We start from the raw sequence: 27,378 nt of genomic DNA, 5'->3' as shown, positions 1-27,378 counted from the left end.
TGAGCTGCAGCCAACCCGGCCCTCGAGAGCTCCGCCCCCTCCCTCCCACTGACTCTGACAGGATCTCTACACAACAGCCCAGCCCACAGCCCACGGGGTAGTGCATGCTCTCACCTCTCCATTCTCTGATCAAAATATAAAGTTTCCTTTGCTTGTGAACCAAACTCAGTCTCGATCTGTTGGCCCCAATGACACTGGGCAGGGGGACACTTGTTGGGGTCCACTCTGGAGGATCAGTAACAGAAATTGAGACTATTGTAACCTCAATGAACAGATGTGTGAGCCAAACTGTAGTTAACATAGAACAGTGTATAAGGCTCGGGTAAAATAAGATGTTTCTAACACTTCCATTTGATATTTCCATCACTTTATTATAAGCAAGTTCAGTGAAAAGGTTTGTCTTATTTGTCAGGTCAATATTAGAGAAACGAAGTGATTTCTTTCCAAGGATGTACATCTAATAATCTTGGTTAAAGCTTCAATCTTGTTTTAAATGCTTTTCCATTGAAAATGATACCTCTCTTTCAGCTCCCCCATTTCTGAGAAGTATAAAATCTTATAATTTATTATTACCAAAGGGGAAAGGTGGGAGGAGGGATAAATTAACAGTTTGGGATTAACACATACACACTGCTATGTATAAAATAGATCATCAACAAGGAACTACTGTATAGCACAGGGAACTACACTCAACATTTTGCAATAACCTATAAGGGGAAATAATCTGGAAAAGAATAGATATTTTTATTGACATCATCTATCAATGACAGTTAAAGTGTAACCTAAGGGAAGCTGGTGGTGAGTGCTTCTGACCCTGAAGACTTCAATCATCTAAAGTTTGGACTCTGCCTACTTCCCAAGGCCCTTAATGAACATATGTGTAGCCATAGCTTAAAAAATTCCCCAGTTTGGGTTTCGGGCAGACACTGATTTTGAAAAAGCCCTGGTGTTCTCCTTACATGAATGGGACTATTCCTACTGCTAAAACATGTCTGTCACACCCAGAGGATGGTATACCGTCTGATCGGGAAGAGTTTGGAAAAGGCATCTCATCTCCTCATCTCCTGGTGCTCGGGTTCACCCCTCCAGCGTCTTTACTAACAGTCTCCCCACTTGGAGATGTCAGCACTGTCAACATCCTGTTGCGTACAGTTTGGAATTTGTCCAGAGGATGAAGCGGAAGGATGAGGAACAATGAGAGACAAGTCCTAGGTGTTCAGACAGGCACATGTCACTCTAATTTCCAATCAGGAAGACGAATTGACCAAAGGCTAGGGTTGCCCATGGAAACAGTATAGGGCTTGAGGAAATCCCGCTGCTTTGTGGCCAGTTCCCATAAACGCAAGTTGAACAATGGAACTCAGGGGCAGTAAAATTCACGAAACTGCAGAGTTGAAAATATCCATCACTGAAAAATGTCTTGAGGAAAGTCAGAGAAAAGGACTTGTAAGCAAGGGAGAATGGCAGGAAAGGGATCTGAGGAGGTAGAAAGGACTCGCCATTAAGCACGAGAAAAGGAGCTGAACATTGCCAACATTGCAGTTGGCCAAAAAGGGTGTATGCGTTTTTTTCTGTATATATTCAAGAAAAGGGCATACACTTTTTTAGCCAACCAACCAGGTGGGCACTGGAAGTCAATACTACAAAAGATATCACTTCGCATCAGTCAGAAGAGCCATCCTCATAAAGCGTAAACAACAGAAATGCAGGACAGGGCAAGGAGAAGAGGGAGCCCTGTGAGACTTATAGTGGAAATGTATATTGCCAACGGCCATTCTGGAGAAGTGTATTGTGTTTACTAAAGCATCTAAAAAATGAGCTACAGAGCATAGGGCACTTGCACTCATGGGCGTATATCTTGGGAAAAACAAAAATTGAGAGGACACAGGCACCCCAATGTTTACCCCCTCTCTGTTTAAAAGATCCTTGACTAGGATATAACTTAAATGTCTCTGGAGGGAAAAAATGGATAGAGATGTGGTACTTAGGTAGAGTGGAATATTATTCAGCCTGGAAATCAATGAACTATGGCCAGTTGTAACAACTCTGGAGGAGTTACGTATGATCTTTCTAAGTGACATAATTCAAAAAGAAAAGACACATATCATAAGATATCACTTAAAGGTGGAATCCAAAATGGCTACACATGATATAAATTACAAAATGAAAACATAGTCAAATATGTAGGAAACACGCATAAGGCTGCTAAACGGGAAAGGTGGGGAGGGGTGAGGCATCATCCAGGAGGTTGAAATTAGCAAAGATACCATTCCAAATACCAAACTGATAATCATCAAGGCCTACACGGTAGCTAAAAGAACTGCACTCAGCACACTCAAGTCACCGGAAAAGAATATATACGACTGGTAAGAATCTGAAAAAGAATTTACTGATGTCTCTCTGTACGTGAATCAAGTGGATGTACAGCAGCAAGAAACAGAGCTTTGAAAATCAGCTGTAACCAATATAGTAATAAATTGAAAAAAATAAACGACAGAGAGACAGAGAAAACCTCTTACAACTTTTCCTCAGGGACGGTGATGCAACATGGATTGAACACATCTAGACCCACAGCAGGATGAGACATAAGGCTGGAAACTGTTTGCACTAAGAGAAATGTGAGGTTGGGTGAGGAAATGCACACCCTTTAAAGTAATACTACCTGGTACCCATTCAATGGGTCCCCAATCTGCAAGTTCAAGGGATCTTCCTACAGCTAAAACATGCATGGAAAACCCAGAGGACTGTACACCATGTGATCGGGAGATGTGTCTAAAATGCAGCTCATTTATCCTCTCCTGGTGCTCCTGTTCACCATTCCAGCCACGTTACTTAGAATCTCCCCACTTGGAGAATCAGCACATTTCAACTTCTGTTTCACACATTTTGCAAATTGTGAGGAGGATGAACGGGAAGAGGGGGAACCAATGAGAGAATAGTTGTAGGGGTTTGGACGGGCACATATCACTCTAATTTCCCATTAAGAATAAGAATTGAAAAAAGGCTCAGCCCACCTCGCCAGAGCCAAAATAGGGCCTGAAGCAATCCTGAAGGTTTGAGGCCAGCTCACAAAAGAGCAACTTAAAAAATGGAGCTCAGGGTCACTGCAATTCACAAACCTGCAGAGTTATAAATGAAAACTAACGTCCAAAACTATGTTGAGGTAAGGCAAAGAAGAGGATCTGAATGCAAGACAGAATTGCAAGAAACAGATTTCAAGAGATAGATTGGACTCGTCTTTAAAGCACATGAAAAGCGGCAGAATTTCGACAATGATGCAGTTGGCCCAAAAGGGCGTATGCGTTTTTCCTGATTATATCCAGGAAAAAACGCATACACACTTTATGGGCAACGAAGCAAGCAAGCAATGCAAATGTGCACAACAAAGAAGTCTCATTTCCCACCGGTCAAAAGGGCCATCCTAAAAAATTGTAAAAACCAGAAATGCAGGACAGGCCATGGAGAACAGGGAGCCTTTATACGTTGATGGGCAGTGTGTGAACTGCCGAGAGCCACTCTGGAGAAGTGTATGGTGGTTCCTAAATCATCTAAAAAACAGAGCTACAGAGCATAGGACACTTCCAATCATGGGAATATATCTAGGGAAGTCTAAAAATCAACAAGACACAAGCACACCACAGTTTAGGGCTACTCTGTTTACAAGAACCTCAACTTCAGTACACCTTAAATATCCCAGGAAAGAGAACAATGGATAAAGAAGATGTGGTACTTATGTACAATGGAATATCTCTTCACCATGAAATCAATGTAATAAGGCTAGTAGAAGGATAAAGAGTGGATTTAGGTCCGATAATACTACTTGAAATAAGTCAAACAGAAAAAGAAACATATCATAAGATATCACTTATAGAGGGAGGGTAAATATGGCTGCACAAGAAATGAATTACAGAACAGAACAGTGTCTCACATTTAGAAAACACACTTATGTCAGCTTAAGGGGAAAGGAGAGGTGGGGTGATGCATAAAACCAGAGTTTGAAATTAGCACAGATACCGTTCAATAAACCAAATAGATATTAGACAAGATCTACACCTTGCTCAATGAACTGACCTCAACACACCTTATAAACCACAGAGAAATATATCTGAGTAATAAGAATCTTAAAACCCATGTATTGATATATCTCCATAAGGGAATCAAGTGTGTGCAGAGCGGCACAAACACAGCAGTGAAAATGAGCTAAACCCCATTATAGAAATAAATTTTAAAAACAAAACGCAGAAACAATGAAAGAGAGAAAAATTCTTACAAAATTTGCTCAGGGGCTGTGATGCAACCTGGATTGACCACATATAAACCCACAGCTGGATAAGACATAAGGCTGCACACTTGGGGCTGAGAGGATTGGTGAGTTTTGGTGAGCAACTGCCAAAAGTTTAATGCAATACTTCATGCTACTCATTCCAAGGGTCCCAACAATCCAGGTTGAAGGGAATCTTCCTACAGCTAAACCATGCTTGGGAAACCCAGCGACTGGTATACCATATGATCGGGAAAGGTTTCTAAAACGCACCTCATTTTTCCTCTCCTGGGGCTCCGGATCGACATTCCAGCCGCTTTACTAACAACATCCCCACATGGAGAGTCAATGCCTTTAAGTTCTGGTATCGCACAGTCTGCAGTTAGTGCGGAGGATGAATGAGAATAGGGGGAACCAGTGAGAAACAAGCTGTAGCGGTTTCAATGGGCACATGTCACTCTAATTTCACATCAGTAAGAAGAATAAACGAAAGGAACAGCAAGGTGCCCCAGAAGAAGAATAGGGCCTGAAGGAATCCTGTGGTTATGAGGCAAGATCACAAAAATATGAGCTGAAAAATGGAGCTAAGGGCCACTGCAATTCAAAAACATGCAGAGTTATAAAGGCCAACTATTTTCAAAAACTATATTGAGGCAAGGCTATGAAGAGGCACTGAAAGCAAGGCAGAATTGCAGGAAACCTATTTCAGGAGGTAGACAGGAATTGCATTTAAAGCATAGGAAAAGAGGCAGAACGTCGACAATGATGCACTTGGCCAAAAAGGGCGTATGCGTTTTTTCCTGAATATATTCAGGAAAAAACGCATACGCCCTTTTTGGCCAACCAAGCAAGCTTGCAAAGGAAATCTGCACTACAATGAAGTCTCACTTCCCCACGGTCAAAAGGGCCATCTGAAAAAAGTGTAAAATCCAGAAAGGCAGGACAGGACATGGAGAACTGGGAGCCTTGTTATGCTGATGGGCGGGATGTAAATTGCCAACAGCCACTCGGGAGAAGTGTATGGTGCTTCCTGAAACATCTAAAAAACAGAGGAACAGAGGCTAGGGCACTTCCACTTTTGGTCCTATAGCTTAGGGAAATTAAAATCAAAAAGACACAGCCACCCCAAAGTTTGTGACGGCTCTCTTTACAAGAACCTCGTTTACGGTACAAGTTCAATATCACAGAAAGCAAAAAATGGATAAAGAAGTTGTGGTACTTATGTACAACGCAATATCACTCAGCAATGAAATCTATGTCATCAGGGCCGTAGCAGCATAATGAGTGGATTCAGATATGATGATTCTAATTGAAATAAGTCACACAGAAAAAGAAACATCATAAGATATCACTAATACACGGAATGTAAACTTGGCTACACAGGAACTGGATTACAAAACAGAACAGGGTCTCAAATTTAGAAAACCAACTTATGCTTGCTTAAGGGGAAAGGTGAGTTGGGGTGCTACATAAAACCAGAGATTGAAATGAGCACAGATAAAGTTCCTTAAGCCAAATATGTAATAGACAAGAGCTACTCCTTGCTCAACGAAATGGACTCAACACCCCATATTAAAAGCCTAAGAATGTACCTGACTAGTAAATATCTTAAAAGCTATGGATTGCTATGTCTCTGAAAGAGAATCAAGTGTGTGTACAGGGGCATAAACGCAGCAGTGATAGGGTTGGAGAGGTTCGGTGAGCAAATGAAGACCCCTTGAAGTCATATTGCATGGTACCCTTTACACGGGTCTCAACTCTCCAGGTTTAAGGGATTCTTCCTTCAGCTAAAGCATGCATGTGGAAACCAGAGTATGATCAACCGTGTGATCGGGAGACGTGTTCAAATATGTCTCAGTTTTCGTCCCCTGGTACTCAGGTGCAACATTCCAGACGCTTTACTAACACTCTCCCAACTTGGAGAGTCAGTGCCTTTAACCTCCTGTTTGGCCCAGTTTGCAATTTCTGCGGAAGATAAATAGGAATAGGGAGAACCAATGAGAGACTAGCTGAAGGTGTCTGGACGGGCAAATTTAACTCTCATTTCCCACCAGGAAGAGGAATTAAACAAAGGCTCAGCGTGCCATGCCGGAACCAGATTAGGGCCTGAAGCAATCCTGCGGTGTTGCGGCCACCTCACAAGAAAGTGAGTTGAAGAAAGGAGCTCAGGGGCACTGTAATTCACAAACCTGCAGAGTTATAAATGACAGCTATCGTCCAAAAATATACTGAAGTAAGGCTGCCAAGAGGACTTGAAAGTGGGGCAGAATTGCAGGAAACCGATTTCAGGAGGTAGACTGAAATTGCATTTAAAGCATAAGAAAAGAGGCAGAACGTCGACAATGAGGCTCTTGGCCAAAAAGGGCGTATGCGTTTTTTCCTGAATATATTCAGGAAAAAACGCATACGCCCTTTTTGGCCAACCAAGCAAGCTTGCAAAGGAAATCTGCACTACAATGAAGTCTCACTTCTCCCCGGTCAAAAGGGCCATCTGAAAAAAGTGTAAAATCCAGAAAGGCAGGACAGGCCATGGAGAACTGGTATCCTTGTTATGCTGATGGGCGGGATGTAAATTGCCAACAGCCACTCGGGAGAAGTGTATGGTGTTTCCTGAAACATCTAAAAAACAAAGCAACAGAGCCTAGGGCACTTCCACTTATGGTCCTACAGCTTAGGGAAATTAAAATCAAAAAGACACTGCTACCCCAAAGTTTGGGATGGCTCTGTTTACAAGAACCTCGTTTACGGTACAAGTTCAATATCGCAGAAAGCGAAAAATGGATAAAGAAGTAGTGGTACTTACGTACAATGCAATATCACTCAGCAATGAAATCTATGTCATCAGGCCCGTAGCAGCATAATGAGTGGATTCAGGTATGATGATTCTAACTGAAATAAGTCACACAGAAAAAGAAACATCATAAGATATCACTAATACACGGAATGTAAACTTGGCTACACAGGAACTGGATTACAAAACAGAACAGGGTCTCAAATTTAGAAAACCAACTTATGCTTGCTTAAGGGGAAAGGTGAGTTGGGGTGCTGCATAAAACCAGAGATTGAAATGAGCACAGATAAAGTTCCTTAAGCCAAATATGGAAAAGACAAGAGCTACTCCTTGCTCAACGAAATGGACTCAACACCCCATATTAAACGCCTAAGACTGTACCTGACTAGTAAGTATCTTAAAACCTATGGATCGCTATGTCTCCAAGAGAGAATCAAGCGTGTGTACAGGGGCATAAACGCAGCAGTGATAGGGTTGGAGAGGTTCGGTGAGCAAATGAAGACCCCTTGAAGTCATATTGCATGGTACCCATTCCACGGGTCTCAACTCTCCAGGTTTCAGGGATTCTTCCTTCAGCTAAAACATGCATGTGGAACCCAGATTATGATCAACTGTGTGATCAGGAGACGTGTTCAAATATGTCTCAGTTTTCGTCCCCTGGTACTCGGGTGTAACATTCCAGACGCTTTACTAACACTCTCCCGACTTGGAGAGTCAGTGCCTTTAACCTCCTGTTTGGCTCAGTTTGCAATTTCTGCGGAAGATAAACAGGAATAGGGAGAACCAATGAGACACTAGCTGGAGGTGTCTGGACGGGCAAATTTAACTCTCGTTTCCCACCAGGAAGAGGAATTAACCAAAGGCTCAGCGTGCCGTGCCGGAACCAGATTAGGGCCTGAAGCAATCCTGCGGTGTTGCGGCCAGCTCACAAGAAAGTGAGTTGAAGAAAGGAGCTCAGGGGCACTGTAATTCACAAACCTGCAGAGTTATAAATGACAGCTATCATCCAAAAATATACTGAAGTAAGGCTGCCAAGAGGACTTGAATGCGGGGCAGAATTGCAGGAAACCGATTTCAGGAGGTACACTGGAATTGCATTTAAAGCATAGGAAAAGAGGCAGAACGTCGACAATGATGCACTTGGCCAAAAAGTGCGTATGCGTTTTTTCCTGAATATATTCAGGAAAAAACGCATACGCACTTTTTGGCCAACCAAGCAAGCATGCAAAGGAAATCTGCACTACAATGAAGTCTCACTTCCCCCCGGTCAAAAGGGCCATCTGAAAAAAGTGTAACATCCAGAAAGGCAGGACAGGCCATGGAGAACTGGGAGCCTTGTTATGCTGATGGGCGGGATGTATATTGCCAACAGCCACAGGGGAGAAGTGTACGGTGTTTCCTGAAACATCTAAAAAACAAAGCAACAGAGCCTAGGGCACTTCCACTTATGGCCCTATAGATTAGGGAAATTAAAATCAAAAAGACACAGCCACCCTTAAGTTTGGGACGGCTCTGTTTACAAGAAACTCGTTTATGGGACTAGTTCAATATCGCAGAAAGTGAAAAATGGATAAAGAAGTTGTGGTACTTACGTACAATGCAATATCACTCAGCAATGAAATCTATGTCATCAGGCTCCTAGCAGCATAATGAGTGGATTCAGGTATGATGATTCTAACTGAAATAAGTCACACAGGAAAAGAAACATCATAAGATATCACTAATACACGGAATGTAAATTTGGTTACACAGGAACTGGATTACAAAGGAGAACAGGGTCTCAAATTTAGAAAACCAACTTATGCTTGCTTAAGGGGAAAGGTGAGTTGGGGTGCTGCATAAAACCAGAGATTGAAATGAGCACAGATAAAGTTCCTTAAGCCAAATACGTAATAGAAAAGAGCTACTCCTTGTTCAACGAAATGGACTCAACACCCCATATTAAACGCCTAAGAATGTACCTGACTAGTAAGTATCTTAAAACCTATGGATCTCTATGTCTCCAAAAGAGAATCAAGCGTGTGTACAGGGGTATAAACACAGCAGTGATAGGATTGGGGAGGTTCGGTGAGCAAATGAAGACCCTTTGAAGTCATATTGCATGGGACCCATTCCACGGGTCTCAACTCTCCAGGTTTAAGGGATTCTTCCTTCAGCGAAAACATGCATGTGGATCCCAGAGTATGATCAACCGTGTGATCGGGAGACGTGTTCAAATATGTCTCATTTCTCGTCCCCTGGTACTCGGGTGCAACATTCCAGACGCTTTACTAACACTCTCCAGACTTGGAGAGTCAGTGCCTTTAACATCCTGTTTGGCCCAGTTTGCAATTTCTGCGGAAGATGAACAGGAATAGGGAGAACCAATGAGAGACTAGCTGGAGGTGTCTGGACGGGCAAATTTAACTCTCATTTCCCACCAGGAAGAGGAATTAACCAAAGGCTCAGCGTGCCGTGCCGGAACCAGATTAGGGCCTGAAGCAATCCTGCGGTGTTGCGGCCAGCTCACAAGAAAGCGAGTTGAAGAAAGGAGCTCAGGGGCACTGTAATTCACAAACCTGCAGAGTTATAAATGACAGCTATCGTCCAAAAATATACTGAAGTAAGGCTGCCAAGAGGACTTGAAAGCGGGGCAGAATTGCAGGAAACCGATTTTAGGAGGTAGACTGGAATTGCATTTAAAGCATAGGAAAAGAGGCAGAACGTCCACAATGATGCACTTGGCCAAAAAGGGCGTATGCGTTTTTTCCTGAATATATTCAGGAAAAAACGCATACGCCCTTTTTGGCCAACCAAGCAAGCTTGCAGAGGAAATCTGCACTACAATGAAGTCTCACTTCTCCCCGGTCAAAAGGGCCATCTGAAAAAAGTGTAAAATCCAGAAAGGCAGGAGGGGCCATGGAGAACAGGGAGCCTTGTTATGCTGATGGGCGGGATGTAAATTGCCAACAGCCACTGGGGAGAAGTGTATGGTGTTTCCTGAAACATCTAAAAAACAAAGCAACAGAGCCTAGGGCACTTCCACTTATGGTCCTATAGCTTAGGGAAATTAAAATCAAAAAGACACAGCCACCCAAAAATTTGGAACGGCTCTGTTTACAGGAACCTCTTCTGCAGCACAAGTTAAATATGCCAGAAAGCAAATAATGGATAAAGAAGTTGCAGTACTTACGTACAACAGAATACTTCTCAGCAATGAAAACTATGTCACCAGGCCCGTACCAGCATAATGAGTGGATTGAGGCACGGTGATTCTAAGTGAAAAAAGTCACACAGAAAAAGAAACATCATAACGTACCACTAATACATGGAATGCGAACTTGGCTACACATGAACTGAATTACAAAACAGAACAGGGTCTCATGTTTAGAAAACCAACTTATGCTTGCTTAAGGGGGAAGGTTAGTTGGGGTGCTGCATAAAACCTGTGTTTGAAATTAGCACAGATACCGTTCCATAAGCTAAATATGTAATAGACAAGACCTACCCCTTGCTCAAGGAAATGGACTCAACAATGAGATATCACCTCACACCTGGTAGAATGGGCATCATCAGAAAATCTATAAACAAAAAATGCTAGAAAGGGTGTGGAAAAATGGAACCCTCTTCCACTATTGTTGGGAATATAAATTGATACAGTCACTATGGAGAACAATATGGAGTTTCTTAAGAAACTAACAGTAGAATTACCATATGATACAGCAATCCCAGTTCTGGACATATACCCAGACAAAACCATAAATCAAAAAGAGACATTCACCGCAATGTTCATTGCCTCACTCTTTACAATATCGAGGTAATGGAAGCAACCTAAATGCCCACAGACAGACGAATGCATAAAGCTGTGGTACATATATAAAATGGAATATTACTAAGCCATGAAAAGGAATGAAATTGGGTCATTTGTAGAGACGTCGATGGATCTAGAGAGTGTCATACAGAGTGAAGTAAGTCAGAAAGAGAAAAACAAATCTTGTATATTCATGCATATATGTGGAACCTAGAAAAACTGTACAGGTTAACCATTTTGCAAGGCATAAATAGAGCAACAGATGTAGACAACAAACGTATGGACAACAAGCGGGGAAAGCTGTTGGAGGTTGGTGGTGGGAGGAGTTGAGAGACTGGGATTGGCATGTATACATTTATATGTATAAAATAGATAACCAATAAGAACCTGCTGTATAAAAATATAAAATAAAATTCAAAATTAAAAAGAAATAAAATTTAAAAAATAAAACAGAAAAAACAATTATTCCCTTCACATACATGTATTTATATGAATAAATTATTTCCATGCTTATATCTGTAAATACAAAAAAGAGGAATAATATCTATCTTGAACCAAAAACGAAAAAGAGAAAAAAAAACACAGAACCCACCAGTTCCACAGAGGAAAACCGTATCAGGGCACTTGCTCCAGTTGTAAACAATTCTGAAGTTGGTCAGTGGTGGGGAATCGTCTCCCATTCAGCCAGCAGCCCCCACGCAACAAGCGTCCTCATTGCAAAGCTGGGGCACCGTGCCGAGGCATCTGTGAGTAAACGTGAGCTGAGCCCCAGGCCAGTTGCTGCTGAACTATTCCCACCCGTCCCAGGTAAAACACCTGAATATATACAAGGACTTGAAAGCCTAGAGGAAGGGCCATAGAGCCACACGAGTGACAGCATGCCGGCCGACTTGGTGCCTGCAGGCCAGCCAGGATGGTCCTGGCCCTGGGTGCTCTTCTGGAAGATTTCCATTTCCCTGCCTGAGATACCCGTCCTGTCCCTGCCCCCACTGCTTTTTTCCTTCCTCACCTCTGCCCAGGGAGAAATTCCAGCAGCAGGTATAGGTGACACATCCTCTTCTTTAGCAGGTGGCAGCCTGGCTACTGCTGCAGAAAGTCCAGCAGAGCCCCACTCACACTGGGCCACCCACAAAGCCGTGGCCTCTCACTCCCTCCCACCAGCCCAGCCCCGAGACTGCTGACAGGGCAGAGAAAATGGCATCAGGCACGGCTGCAGGGGCTCTTGCTGCCTGGAGTGGTATTTATATTGATCTCAACCCAGGCACACCTGGGGAGGGCTGGCCGGCACGGTAAGGCTGCCCAGGTCAGCCAATCATCACCCCTCAGGGGCTCACAGTTGCAGAAAATGGAACTTGCTGAACCGGCCAGGTCCAAGGAACAGGTGTGGGCTCCTGAGAGTCAGGATAGACAAGGGGCTGCAGCTTTGGCTTGTTTTCTAATCATTTTATCTGGCCCATGAGTGGGAGACAACTTCAAGAAAACCCTCTCTTAATGAGAGGAACCCAGGAGTCAGGGAGAGGAGGGGTGGGTGGTGGTTGGAGACAGAGGCCTGGTGCCCCGGGTGCAGTGGAAGTCTCTGGAAGACCAGGTGGAGGGAGGCCGCACAGACTGATGCCCAGGGTCACAGACCTGTCGCAGCTGCTGTTTGTTAGTTCAAGTCCTGCTCTGAGGTGCTCTGTGTCAGCTCTGAGCAACAGGTGAGCTGGGGGTGCTCTGCAATGAGGGCTATGTGCACGGTTCCTGTGTGCCCAGCCCTGCCACGGTACCTGCAAGGGTAGCTCTGTATCCTGGGAGGGGCCTGACCATGAGAGCCCCGTGGGCTAGGGTGGGGGTGGGGTACCTGCCCAGGTGAGCTCCATATTCTGGGATTGGTCTGACCACGAGAGCCCCATGAGCTGCTGGGGACCTGGTAAAGGATGTCAGGACAGTCAGTGAAGCCACCGAGGATATACCTCCGGCTGCTCCTAATTCCTACACCCTGCTGGTCATTCTACCAACCACCAGGACATGGTATTCTGTATTAGTCTTCAATGATGCCTTCTTTTGTATTCCATTAGTCCCAGAGTCACAAGAAATTTTGGCTTGTGAGTGGCAGGACTCAACATACAACTAAAACAATACTTCCGGGCCGTCTTGCCCCAAGGGTGCAAAAATTCCCACACCATCTTTGGGGAAAGCTTAGCTAAAGACCTAAAAGTTCTACCTCTGGAAAAGGAAACCCTCCTTCAGTACGCAGACGACATTCTGATCGCCAGCCCTACTAAGGAGGCCTCTGAACTACCAAGCCAATAAAGGATAGAAGTTGTCCAAGAAAAAGCTCAAATATCACAGACTGCGGTGACCTGCCTGGGCTTCGTTCTCACAGAAGGTCGGAGAAGCCCATCCCAGGAAAGGGAAGAAACCATTTTCAGCCTTACCCCTTTCTAAAACTAGAAGACAGCTTAGGGGTTCCTGGGGAGGCCAGGGTTTGCTGCTTCTGGATCCCTAACTACAGTCTACTAGCTGGGCCTCTATATGAAACACTGAAAGGAAAAGATGATGATCCTTTTGAATAGAATCCAGAAGTGGCCTTTCAAGAATGGAAAGAGCAGTCAATTCAGACCCTTGCCCTGGAACTCCCTAATTTAGCTAAACCCTTTGACCTTTACATTCCCGGTGAAAGGTGAATCGCCATTGGAGAATTAGTGCAAAAACTGGGACCACTTGAAATGGAACAATGCAAGAATGCCATCCAGGTAGGATAAACTACGGGCACCAAGGGGCTTGGCCCACTGCCACATCTGGCCAAGATACTGGCGGTATCTAAAAACCTGGAAATCAGCAGCCCAAAAGGCCACCTCCCTCCTAAGGGAAAAGGACCCCACGTGGTGATCCTAACCACCAACCATGCCCTGAAGTTGCAGGGTTCGCTCCGTGGGCACACCAACCTCGAGTGAGGAGGCCCTCCAACTCCAACATCCAGAGAGATAACCGGGGGCAACAGGGCACCATGACGACTCGTGTGAACATCACTTGACCTGGAGTTTCTCTCATAAAACAACAAGAGTGTGTCCCAAAAGAGTAGACTACTGCTTGCAGGACTTACTGCACCCAGAGGGGAGCTAATAATCTCGGCGGGGGAACCGTATATCACACTGTCACCATAGAAAAGCCTACAGACACCGTGATGATGGTGGCCAATAAGACCAGCTGGACTCCTGTTTACTTCAAAAGGCTGTTGACTCAGTGGCCATCATGGTCCTTGATCAACACTGACCCTGGACTGTCTGGGAGTTGAGCAGGCAGGGCTCTGACACCTGGTGCTGTTTGTACATTAATTCAGGGGCCTAATTGAAGAAAGCGCAGACTACTGGTCAGAGCATCTAGGCTGGCAGAAACGGTCAGCCTAAGGTGGCCGAACAAATGTGGGGCGGGGTGAAACCGGCCCCCACAGCGTCTCTGCACATCTCTTTCCTGGACCCTTAAAGGTCATTAGAATCTATAACACTTCCAATGCTGGTGCTCAGGTGGACGAGCAGGGAGGCAGGGAGCCTGGGGACAATCAATGTCACCTGGAGGCTGCTGGGGAGAAGCTCTGACCCTCGCCCCCGGGTATGAGGGCTCCCAACTCAGCACTCAGCAGTTACAGAAGAAGGGTCTGCACCCTCAGCACTCCAAGAATGAGGAACGGGACAAAAGGCAGAGGAGGGGTTTGTCCCCAGCAAAGCCCATTAAAAATCCCTGGGAGATAAAAATAGAATCTGGGCAATAAAGTCAAGTCTAACCGTTTTTATCCTTTGTGCTTTGTCTAATTTCATGTGCTCCTAGGGTCCCGCATGCAGAGGTTCCACACCCGGCACTTCAGACCAGATTTCCTAGTGCAGAATGGCTGGGACGACACCTCAGCTCCTGGGGCCCAGTGCAGACTCCGCGATATAGAGCCTGAGCTGCAGCCAACCCGGCCCTCGAGAGCTCCGCCCCCTCCCTCCCACTGACTCTGACAGGATCTCTACACAACAGCCCAGCCCACAGCCCACGGGGTAGTGCATGCTCTCACCTCTCCATTCTCTGATCAAAATATAAAGTTTCCTTTGCTTGTGAACCAAACTCAGTCTCGATCTGTTGGCCCCAATGACACTGGGCAGGGGGACACTTGTTGGGGTCCACTCTGGAGGATCAGTAACAGAAATTGAGACTATTGTAACCTCAATGAACAGATGTGTGAGCCAAACTGTAGTTAACATAGAACAGTGTATAAGGCTCGGGTAAAATAAGATGTTTCTAACACTTCCATTTGATATTTCCATCACTTTATTATAAGCAAGTTCAGTGAAAAGGTTTGTCTTATTTGTCAGGTCAATATTAGAGAAACGAAGTGATTTCTTTCCAAGGATGTACATCTAATAATCTTGGTTAAAGCTTCAATCTTGTTTTAAATGCTTTTCCATTGAAAATGATACCTCTCTTTCAGCTCCCCCATTTCTGAGAAGTATAAAATCTTATAATTTATTATTACCAAAGGGGAAAGGTGGGAGGAGGGATAAATTAACAGTTTGGGATTAACACATACACACTGCTATGTATAAAATAGATCATCAACAAGGAACTACTGTATAGCACAGGGAACTACACTCAACATTTTGCAATAACCTATAAGGGGAAATAATCTGGAAAAGAATAGATATTTTTATTGACATCATCTATCAATGACAGTTAAAGTGTAACCTAAGGGAAGCTGGTGGTGAGTGCTTCTGACCCTGAAGACTTCAATCATCTAAAGTTTGGACTCTGCCTACTTCCCAAGGCCCTTAATGAACATATGTGTAGCCATAGCTTAAAAAATTCCCCAGTTTGGGTTTCGGGCAGACACTGATTTTGAAAAAGCCCTGGTGTTCTCCTTACATGAATGGGACTATTCCTACTGCTAAAACATGTCTGTCACACCCAGAGGATGGTATACCGTCTGATCGGGAAGAGTTTGGAAAAGGCATCTCATCTCCTCATCTCCTGGTGCTCGGGTTCACCCCTCCAGCGTCTTTACTAACAGTCTCCCCACTTGGAGATGTCAGCACTGTCAACATCCTGTTGCGTACAGTTTGGAATTTGTCCAGAGGATGAAGCGGAAGGATGAGGAACAATGAGAGACAAATCCTAGGTGTTCAGACAGGCACATGTCACTCTAATTTCCAATCAGGAAGACGAATTGACCAAAGGCTAGGGTTGCCCATGGAAACAGTATAGGGCTTGAGGAAATCCCGCTGCTTTGTGGCCAGTTCCCATAAACGCAAGTTGAACAATGGAACTCAGGGGCAGTAAAATTCACGAAACTGCAGAGTTGAAAATATCCATCACTGAAAAATGTCTTGAGGAAAGTCAGAGAAAAGGACTTGTAAGCAAGGGAGAATGGCAGGAAAGGGATCTGAGGAGGTAGAAAGGACTCGCCATTAAGCACGAGAAAAGGAGCTGAACATTGCCAACATTGCAGTTGGCCAAAAAGGGTGTATGCGTTTTTTTCTGTATATATTCAAGAAAAGGGCATACACTTTTTTAGCCAACCAACCAGGTGGGCACTGGAAGTCAATACTACAAAAGATATCACTTCGCATCAGTCAGAAGAGCCATCCTCATAAAGCGTAAACAACAGAAATGCAGGACAGGGCAAGGAGAAGAGGGAGCCCTGTGAGACTTATAGTGGAAATGTATATTGCCAACGGCCATTCTGGAGAAGTGTATTGTGTTTACTAAAGCATCTAAAAAATGAGCTACAGAGCATAGGGCACTTGCACTCATGGGCGTATATCTTGGGAAAAACAAAAATTGAGAGGACACAGGCACCCCAATGTTTACCCCCTCTCTGTTTAAAAGATCCTTGACTAGGATATAACTTAAATGTCTCTGGAGGGAAAAAATGGATAGAGATGTGGTACTTAGGTAGAGTGGAATATTATTCAGCCTGGAAATCAATGAACTATGGCCAGTTGTAACAACTCTGGAGGAGTTACGTATGATCTTTCTAAGTGACATAATTCAAAAAGAAAAGACACATATCATAAGATATCACTTAAAGGTGGAATCCAAAATGGCTACACATGATATAAATTACAAAATGAAAACATAGTCAAATATGTAGGAAACACGCATAAGGCTGCTAAACGGGAAAGGTGGGGAGGGGTGAGGCATCATCCAGGAGGTTGAAATTAGCAAAGATACCATTCCAAATACCAAACTGATAATCATCAAGGCCTACACGGTAGCTAAAAGAACTGCACTCAGCACACTCAAGTCACCGGAAAAGAATATATACGACTGGTAAGAATCTGAAAAAGAATTTACTGATGTCTCTCTGTACGTGAATCAAGTGGATGTATAGCAGCAAGAAACAGAGCTTTGAAAATCAGCTGTAACCAATATAGTAATAAATTGAAAAAAATAAACGACAGAGAGACAGAGAAAACCTCTTACAACTTTTCCTCAGGGACGGTGATGCAACATGGATTGAACACATCTAGACCCACAGCAGGATGAGACATAAGGCTGGAAACTGTTTGCACTAAGAGAAATGTGAGGTTGGGTGAGGAAATGCACACCCTTTAAAGTAATACTACCTGGTACCCATTCAATGGGTCCCCAATCTGCAAGTTCAAGGGATCTTCCTACAGCTAAAACATGCATGGAAAACCCAGAGGACTGTACACCATGTGATCGGGAGATGTGTCTAAAATGCAGCTCATTTATCCTCTCCTGGTGCTCCTGTTCACCATTCCAGCCACGTTACTTAGAATCTCCCCACTTGGAGAATCAGCACATTTCAACTTCTGTTTCACACATTTTGCAAATTGTGAGGAGGATGAACGGGAAGAGGGGGAACCAATGAGAGAATAGTTGTAGGGGTTTGGACGGGCACATATCACTCTAATTTCCCATTAAGAATAAGAATTGAAAAAAGGCTCAGCCCACCTCGCCAGAGCCAAAATAGGGCCTGAAGCAATCCTGAAGGTTTGAGGCCAGCTCACAAAAGAGCAACTTAAAAAATGGAGCTCAGGGTCACTGCAATTCACAAACCTGCAGAGTTATAAATGAAAACTAACGTCCAAAACTATGTTGAGGTAAGGCAAAGAAGAGGATCTGAATGCAAGACAGAATTGCAAGAAACAGATTTCAAGAGATAGATTGGACTCGTCTTTAAAGCACATGAAAAGCGGCAGAATTTCGACAATGATGCAGTTGGCCCAAAAGGGCGTATGCGTTTTTCCTGATTATATCCAGGAAAAAACGCATACACACTTTATGGGCAACGAAGCAAGCAAGCAATGCAAATGTGCACAACAAAGAAGTCTCATTTCCCACCGGTCAAAAGGGCCATCCTAAAAAATTGTAAAAACCAGAAATGCAGGACAGGCCATGGAGAACAGGGAGCCTTTATACGTTGATGGGCAGTGTGTGAACTGCCGAGAGCCACTCTGGAGAAGTGTATGGTGGTTCCTAAATCATCTAAAAAACAGAGCTACAGAGCATAGGACACTTCCAATCATGGGAATATATCTAGGGAAGTCTAAAAATCAACAAGACACAAGCACACCACAGTTTAGGGCTACTCTGTTTACAAGAACCTCAACTTCAGTACACCTTAAATATCCCAGGAAAGAGAACAATGGATAAAGAAGATGTGGTACTTATGTACAATGGAATATCTCTTCACCATGAAATCAATGTAATAAGGCTAGTAGAAGGATAAAGAGTGGATTTAGGTCCGATAATACTACTTGAAATAAGTCAAACAGAAAAAGAAACATATCATAAGATATCACTTATAGAGGGAGGGTAAATATGGCTGCACAAGAAATGAATTACAGAACAGAACAGTGTCTCACATTTAGAAAACACACTTATGTCAGCTTAAGGGGAAAGGAGAGGTGGGGTGATGCATAAAACCAGAGTTTGAAATTAGCACAGATACCGTTCAATAAACCAAATAGATATTAGACAAGATCTACACCTTGCTCAATGAACTGACCTCAACACACCTTATAAACCACAGAGAAATATATCTGAGTAATAAGAATCTTAAAACCCATGTATTGATATATCTCCATAAGGGAATCAAGTGTGTGCAGAGCGGCACAAACACAGCAGTGAAAATGAGCTAAACCCCATTATAGAAATAAATTTTAAAAACAAAACGCAGAAACAATGAAAGAGAGAAAAATTCTTACAAAATTTGCTCAGGGGCTGTGATGCAACCTGGATTGACCACATATAAACCCACAGCTGGATAAGACATAAGGCTGCACACTTGGGGCTGAGAGGATTGGTGAGTTTTGGTGAGCAACTGCCAAAAGTTTAATGCAATACTTCATGCTACTCATTCCAAGGGTCCCAACAATCCAGGTTGAAGGGAATCTTCCTACAGCTAAACCATGCTTGGGAAACCCAGCGACTGGTATACCATATGATCGGGAAAGGTTTCTAAAACGCACCTCATTTTTCCTCTCCTGGGGCTCCGGATCGACATTCCAGCTGCTTTACTAACAACATCCCCACATGGAGAGTCAATGCCTTTAAGTTCTGGTATCGCACAGTCTGCAGTTAGTGCGGAGGATGAATGAGAATAGGGGGAACCAGTGAGAAACAAGCTGTAGCGGTTTCAATGGGCACATGTCACTCTAATTTCACATCAGTAAGAAGAATAAACGAAAGGAACAGCAAGGTGCCCCAGAAGAAGAATAGGGCCTGAAGGAATCCTGTGGTTATGAGGCAAGATCACAAAAATAAGAGCTGAAAAATGGAGCTAAGGGCCACTGCAATTCAAAAACATGCAGAGTTATAAAGGCCAACTATTTTCAAAAACTATATTGAGGCAAGGCTATGAAGAGGCACTGAAAGCAAGGCAGAATTGCAGGAAACCTATTTCAGGAGGTAGACAGGAATTGCATTTAAAGCATAGGAAAAGAGGCAGAACGTCGACAATGATGCACTTGGCCAAAAAGGGCGTATGCGTTTTTTCCTGAATATATTCAGGAAAAAACGCATACACCCTTTTTGGCCAACCAAGCAAGCTTGCAAAGGAAATCTGCACTACAATGAAGTCTCACTTCCCCACGGTCAAAAGGGCCATCTGAAAAAAGTGTAAAATCCAGAAAGGCAGGACAGGACATGGAGAACTGGGAGCCTTGTTATGCTGATGGGCGGGATGTAAATTGCCAACAGCCACTCGGGAGAAGTGTATGGTGCTTCCTGAAACATCTAAAAAACAGAGGAACAGAGGCTAGGGCACTTCCACTTATGGTCCTATAGCTTAGGGAAATTAAAATCAAAAAGACACAGCCACCCCAAAGTTTGTGACGGCTCTCTTTACAAGAACCTCGTTTACGGTACAAGTTCAATATCACAGAAAGCAAAAAATGGATAAAGAAGTTGTGGTACTTATGTACAACGCAATATCACTCAGCAATGAAATCTATGTCATCAGGGCCATAGCAGCATAATGAGTGGATTCAGATATGATGATTCTAATTGAAATAAGTCACACAGAAAAAGAAACATCATAAGATATCACTAATACACGGAATGTAAACTTGGCTACACAGGAACTGGATTACAAAACAGAACAGGGTCTCAAATTTAGAAAACCAACTTATGCTTGCTTAAGGGGAAAGGTGAGTTGGGGTGCTACATAAAACCAGAGATTGAAATGAGCACAGATAAAGTTCCTTAAGCCAAATATGTAATAGACAAGAGCTACTCCTTGCTCAACGAAATGGACTCAACACCCCATATTAAAAGCCTAAGAATGTACCTGACTAGTAAATATCTTAAAAGCTATGGATTGCTATGTCTCTGAAAGAGAATCAAGTGTGTGTACAGGGGCATAAACGCAGCAGTGATAGGGTTGGAGAGGTTCGGTGAGCAAATGAAGACCCCTTGAAGTCATATTGCATGGTACCCTTTACACGGGTCTCAACTCTCCAGGTTTAAGGGATTCTTCCTTCAGCTAAAGCATGCATGTGGAAACCAGAGTATGATCAACCGTGTGATCGGGAGACGTGTTCAAATATGTCTCAGTTTTCGTCCCCTGGTACTCAGGTGCAACATTCCAGACGCTTTACTAACACTCTCCCAACTTGGAGAGTCAGTGCCTTTAACCTCCTGTTTGGCCCAGTTTGCAATTTCTGCGGAAGATAAATAGGAATAGGGAGAACCAATGAGAGACTAGCTGGAGGTGTCTGGACGGGCAAATTTAACTCTCATTTCCCACCAGGAAGAGGAATTAAACAAAGGCTCAGCGTGCCATGCCGGAACCAGATTAGGGCCTGAAGCAATCCTGCGGTGTTGCGGCCAGCTCACAAGAAAGCGAGTTGAAGAAAGGAGCTCAGGGGCACTGTAATTCACAAACCTGCAGAGTTATAAATGACAGCTATCGTCCAAAAATATACTGAAGTAAGGCTGCCAAGAGGACTTGAAAGTGGGGCAGAATTGCAGGAAACCGATTTCAGGAGGTAGACTGAAATTGCATTTAAAGCATAAGAAAAGAGGCAGAACGTCGACAATGAGGCACTTGGCCAAAAAGGGCGTATGCGTTTTTTCCTGAATATATTCAGGAAAAAACGCATACGCACTTTTTGGCCAACCAAGCAAGCTTGCAAAGGAAATCTGCACTACAATGAAGTCTCACTTCTCCCCGGTCAAAAGGGCCATCTGAAAAAAGTGTAAAATCCAGAAAGGCAGGACAGGCCATGGAGAACTGGGATCCTTGTTATGCTGATGGGCGGGATGTAAATTGCCAACAGCCACTCGGGAGAAGTGTATGGTGTTTCCTGAAACATCTAAAAAACAAAGCAACAGAGCCTAGGGCACTTCCGCTTATGGTCCTACAGCTTAGGGAAATTAAAATCAAAAAGACACTGCTACCCCAAAGTTTGGGATGGCTCTGTTTACAAGAACCTCGTTTACGGTACAAGTTCAATATCGCAGAAAGCGAAAAATGGATAAAGAAGTAGTGGTACTTACGTACAATGCAATATCACTCAGCAATGAAATCTATGTCATCAGGCCCGTAGCAGCATAATGAGTGGATTCAGGTATGATGATTCTAACTGAAATAAGTCACACAGAAAAAGAAACATCATAAGATATCACTAATACACGGAATGTAAACTTGGCTACACAGGAACTGGATTACAAAAGAGAACAGTGTCTCAAATTTAGAAAACCAACTTATGCTTGCTTAAGGGGAAAGGTGAGTTGGGGTGCTGCATAAAACCAGAGATTGAAATGAGCACAGATAAAGTTCCTTAAGCCAAATATGGAATAGACAAGAGCTACTCCTTGCTCAACGAAATGGACTCAACACCCCATATTAAACGCCTAAGACTGTACCTGACTAGTAAGTATCTTAAAACCTATGGATCGCTATGTCTCCGAAAGAGAATCCAGCAGGTGTACAGGGGCATAAACGCAGCAGTGATAGGATTGGAGAGGTTCGGTGCGCAAATGAAGACCCTTTGAAGTCATATTGCATGGTACCCATTCCACGGGTCTCAACTCTCCAGGTTTAAGGGATTCTTCCTTCAGCTAATGCATGCATGTGGAACCCAGAGTATGATCAACCGTGTGATCGGGAGACGTGTTCCAATATGTCTCAGTTCTCGTCCCCTGGTACTCGGGTGCAATATTCCAGACGCTTTACTAACACTCTCCCGACTTGGAGAATCAGTGCCTTTAACCTCCTGTTTGGCCCAGTTTGCAATTTCTGCGGAAGATGAACAGGAATAGGGAGAACCAATGAGAGACTAGCTGGAGGTGTCGGGACGGGCAAATTTAACTCTCATTTCCCACCAAGAAGAGGAATTAACCAAAGGCTCAGCGGGCCGTGCCGGAACCAGATTAGGGCCTGAAGCAATCATGCGGTGTTGCGGCCAGCTCACAAGAAAGCGAGTTGAAGAAAGGAACTCAGGGGCACTGTAATTCACAAACCTGCAGAGTTATAAATGACAGCTATCGTCCAAAAATATACTGAAGTAAGGCTGCCAAGAGGACTTGAAAGCGGGGCAGAATTGCAGGAAACCAATATCAGGAGGTACACTGGAATTGCATTTAAAGCATAGGAAAAGAGGCAAAACGTCGACAATGATGCACTTGGCCAAAAAGGGCGTATGCGTTTTTTCCTGAATATATTCAGGAAAAAACGCATACGCCCTTTTTGGCCAACCAAGCAAGCTTGCAAAGGAAATCTGCACTACAATGAAGTCTCACATCCCCACGGTCCAAAGGGCCATCTGAAAAAAGTGTAAAATCCAGAGAGGCAGGACAGGCCATGGAGAACTGGGAGCCTTGTTTTGCTGATGGGCGGGATGTATATTGCCAACAGCCACTCGGGAGAAGTGTATGGTGTTTCCTGAAACATCTAAAAAACAAAGCAACAGAGCCTAGGGCACTTCCACTTATGGCCCTATAGCTTAGGGAAATTAAAATCAAAATGACACTGCCACCCCTAAGTTTGGGACAGCTCTGTTTAGAAGAAACTCGTTTACGGGACTAGTTCAATATCGCAGAAAGTGAAAAATGGATAAACAAGTTGTGGTACTTACGTACAATGCAATATCACTCAACAATGAAATCTATGTCATCAGGCCCGTAGCAGCATTATGAGTGGATTCAGGTATGATGATTCTAACTGAAATAAGTCACACAGAAAAAGAAACATCATAAGATATCACTAATACACGGAATGTAAACTTGGCTACACAGGAACTGGATTAAAAAACAGAACATGGTCTTAAATTTAGAAAACCAACTTATGCTTGCTTAAGGGGAAAGGTGAGTTGGGGTGCTGCATAAAACCAGAGATTGAAATGAGCACAGATAAAGTTCCTGAAGCCAAATATGTAATAGACAAGAGCTACTCCTTGCTCAACGAAATGCACTCAACACCCCATATTAAACGCCTAAGAATGTAGCTGACTAGTAAGTATCTTAAAACCTATGGATTGCTATGTCTCCAAAAGAGAATCAAGCGTGTGTACAGGAGCATAAACGCAGCAGTGATAGGATTGGAGAGGTTTGGTGAGCAAATGAAGACCATTTGAAATCATATTGCATGGTACCCATTCCACGGGTTTCAACTCTCCAGGTTTAAGGGATTCTTCCTTCAGCTAAAGCATTCATGTGGAACACAGAGTATGATCAACCGTGTGATCGGGAGACGTGTTCCAATATGTCTCAGTTCTCCTCCCCTGGTACTCGGGTGCAACATTCCTAATGCTTTACTAACACTCTCCCGACTTGGAGAGTCAGTGCCTTTAACCTCCTGTTTGGCCCAGTTTGCAATTTCTGCGGAAGATGAACAGGAATAGCGAGAAACAATGAGAGACTAGCTGGAGGTGTCTGGACAGGCAAATTTAACTCTCATTTCCCACCAGGAAGAGGAATTAACCAAAGGCTCAGCATGCCGTGCCGGAACGAGATTAGGGCCTGAAGCAGTCCTGCGGTGTTGCGGCCAGCTCACAAGAAAGCGAGTTGAAGAAAGGAGCTCAGGGGCACTGTAATTCACAAACCTGCAGAGTTATAAATGACAGCTATCGTCCAAAAATATACTGAAGTAAGGCTGCCAAGACGACTTGAAAGCGGGGCAGAATTGCAGGAAACCGATTTCAGGAGGTAGACTGGAATTGCATTGAAAGCATAGGAAAAGAGGCAGAACGTCGACAATGATGCACTTGGCCAAAAAGGGCATATGCGTTTTTTCCTGAATATATTCAGGAAAAAACGCATACGCCCTTTTTGGCCAACCAAGCAAGCTTGCAAAGGAAATCTGCACTACAATGAAGTCTCACTTCCCCCCGGTCAAAAGGGCCATCTGAAAAAAGTGTAAAATCCAGAAAGGCAGGACAGGCCATGGAGAACTGGGAGCCTTGTTATGCTGATGGGCGGGATGTAAATTGCCAACAGCCACTTGGGAGAAGTGTATGGTGTTTCCTGAAACATCTAAGAAACAAAGCAACACAGCCTACGGCACTTCCACTTATGGTCCTATATATTAGGGAAATTAAAATAAAAAAGACACAGCCACCCCAAAGTTTGGGACGGCTCTGCTTACAAGAACCTCGTTTACGGGACAAGTTCAATATCGCAGAAAGTGAAAAATGGATAAAGAAGTTTTGGTACTTACGTACAATGCAATATCACTCAGCAATGAAATCTATGTCATCAGTCCCGTAGCAGCATAATGAGTGGATTCAGGTATGATGATTATAACTGAAATAAGTCACAAGAAAAAGAAACATCATAAGATATCATTAATACACGGAATGTAAACTTGGCTACACAGGAACTGGATTACAAAACAGAACAGGGTCTCAAATTTAGAAAACCAAATTATGCTTGCTTAAGGGGAAAGGTGAGTTGGGGTGCTGCATAAAACCAGAGATTGAAATGAGCACAGATAAAGTTCCTGAAGCCAAATATGTAATAGACAAGAGCTACTCCTTGCTCAACGAAATGGACACAACACCCCATACTAAACGCCTAAGAATGTACCTGACTAGTAAGTATCTTAAAACCTATGGATCGCTATGTCTCTGAAAGAGAATCAAGCATGTGTACAGGGGCATAAACACAGCAGTGATAGGATTGGAGAGGTTCAGTGAGCAAATGAAGACCCTTTGAAGTCATATTGCATGGTTCCCATTCCACGGGTCTCAACTCTCAAGGTTTAAGGGATTCTTCCTTCAGCTAAATCATGCATGTGGAACCCAGAGTATGATCAACCGTGTGATCGGGAGACGTGTTCCAATATGTCTCAGTTCTCGTCCCCTGGTACTCGGGTGCAACATTCCAGACGCTTTACTAACACTCTCCCAACTTGGAGAGTCAGTGCCTTTAACCTCCTGTTTGGTCCAGTTTGCAATTTCTGCGGAAGATGAACAGGAATAGGGAGAACTGATGAGAGACTAGCTGGAGGTGTCTGGACGTGCAAATTTAACTCTCATTTCCCACCAGGAAGAGGAATTAACCAAAGGCTCAGCGGGCCGTGCCAGAACAAGATTAGGGCCTGAAGCAATCCTGCGGTGTTGCGGCCAGCTCACAAGAAAGCGAGTTGAAGAAAGGAGCTCAGGGGCACTGTAATTCACAAACCTGCAGAGTTATAAATGACAGCTATCGTCCAAAAATATACTGAAGTAAGGCTGCCAAGAGGACTTGAAAGCGGGGCAGAATTGCAGGAAACCGATTTCAGGAGGTAGACTGGAATTGCATTTAAAGCATAGGAAAAGAGGCAGAACGTCCACAATGATGCACTTGGCCAAAAAGGGCGTATGCATTTTTTCCTGAATATATTCAGGAAAAAACGCATACGCCCTTTTTGGCCAACCAAGCAAGCTTGCAAAGGAAATCTGCACTACAATGAAGTCTCACTTCCCCCAGGTCAAAAGGGCCATCTGAAAAAAGTGTAAAATCCAGAAAGGCAGGACAGGCCATGGAGAACTGGGAGCCTTGTTATGCTGATGGGCGGGATGTAAATTGCCAACAGCCACTTGGGAGAAGTGTATGGTGTTTCCTGAAACATCTAAGAAACAAAGCAACAGAGCCTAGGGCACTTCCACTTATGGTCCTATATATTAGGGAAATTAAAATCAAAAAGACACAGCCACCCCAAAGTTTGGGACGGCTCTGCTTACAAGAACCTCGTTTACGGGACAAGTTCAATATCGCAGAAAGTGAAAAATGGATAAAGAAGTTTTGGTACTTACGTACAATGCAATATCACTCAGCAATGAAATGTATGTCATCAGGCCCGTAGCAGCATAATGAGTGGATTCAGGTATGATGATTCTAACTGAAATAAGTCAAAAGAAAAAGAAACATCATAAGATATCATTAATACACGGAATGTAAACTTGGCTACACAGGAACTGGATTACAAAACAGAACAGTGTCTCAAATTTAGAAAACCAACTTATGCTTGCTTAAGGGGAAAGGTGAGTTGGGGTGCTGCATAAAACCAGAGATTGAAATGAGCACAGATAAAGTTCCTTAAGCCAAATATGGAATAGACAAGAGCTACTCCTTGCTCAACGAAATGGACTCAACACCCCATATTAAACGCCTAAGAATGTAGCTGACTAGAAAGTATCTTAAAACCTATGGATTGCTATGTCTCCAAAACAGAATCAAGTGTGTGTACAGGGGCATAAATGCAGCAGTGATAGGATTGGAGAGGTTCGGTGAGCAAATGAAGACCCTTTGAAGTCATATTGCATGGTACCCATTCCACGGGTCTCAACTCTCCACGTTTAAGGGATTCTTCCTTCAGCTAAAGCATGCATGTGGAACCCAGAGTATGATCAATCGTGTGATCGGGAGACGTGTTCCAATATGTCTCAGTTCTCGTCCCCTGGTACTCGGGTGCAACATTCCAGACACTTTACTAACACTCTCCCGACTTGGAGAGTCAGTGCCTTTAACCTCCTGTTTGGCCCAGTTTGCAATTTCTGCGGAAGGTGAACAGGAATAGGGAGAACCAATGAGAGACTAGCTGGAGGTGTGTGAACGGGCAAATTT

This window comes from Orcinus orca, chromosome 8 (genome assembly GCF_937001465.1).
Source record: "Orcinus orca chromosome 8, mOrcOrc1.1, whole genome shotgun sequence".
Taxonomy (NCBI): Eukaryota; Metazoa; Chordata; class Mammalia; order Artiodactyla; family Delphinidae; genus Orcinus; species Orcinus orca.
The sequence above is the reverse complement of the archived record's forward strand: the minus strand, read 5'-3'. Positions refer to the sequence as shown.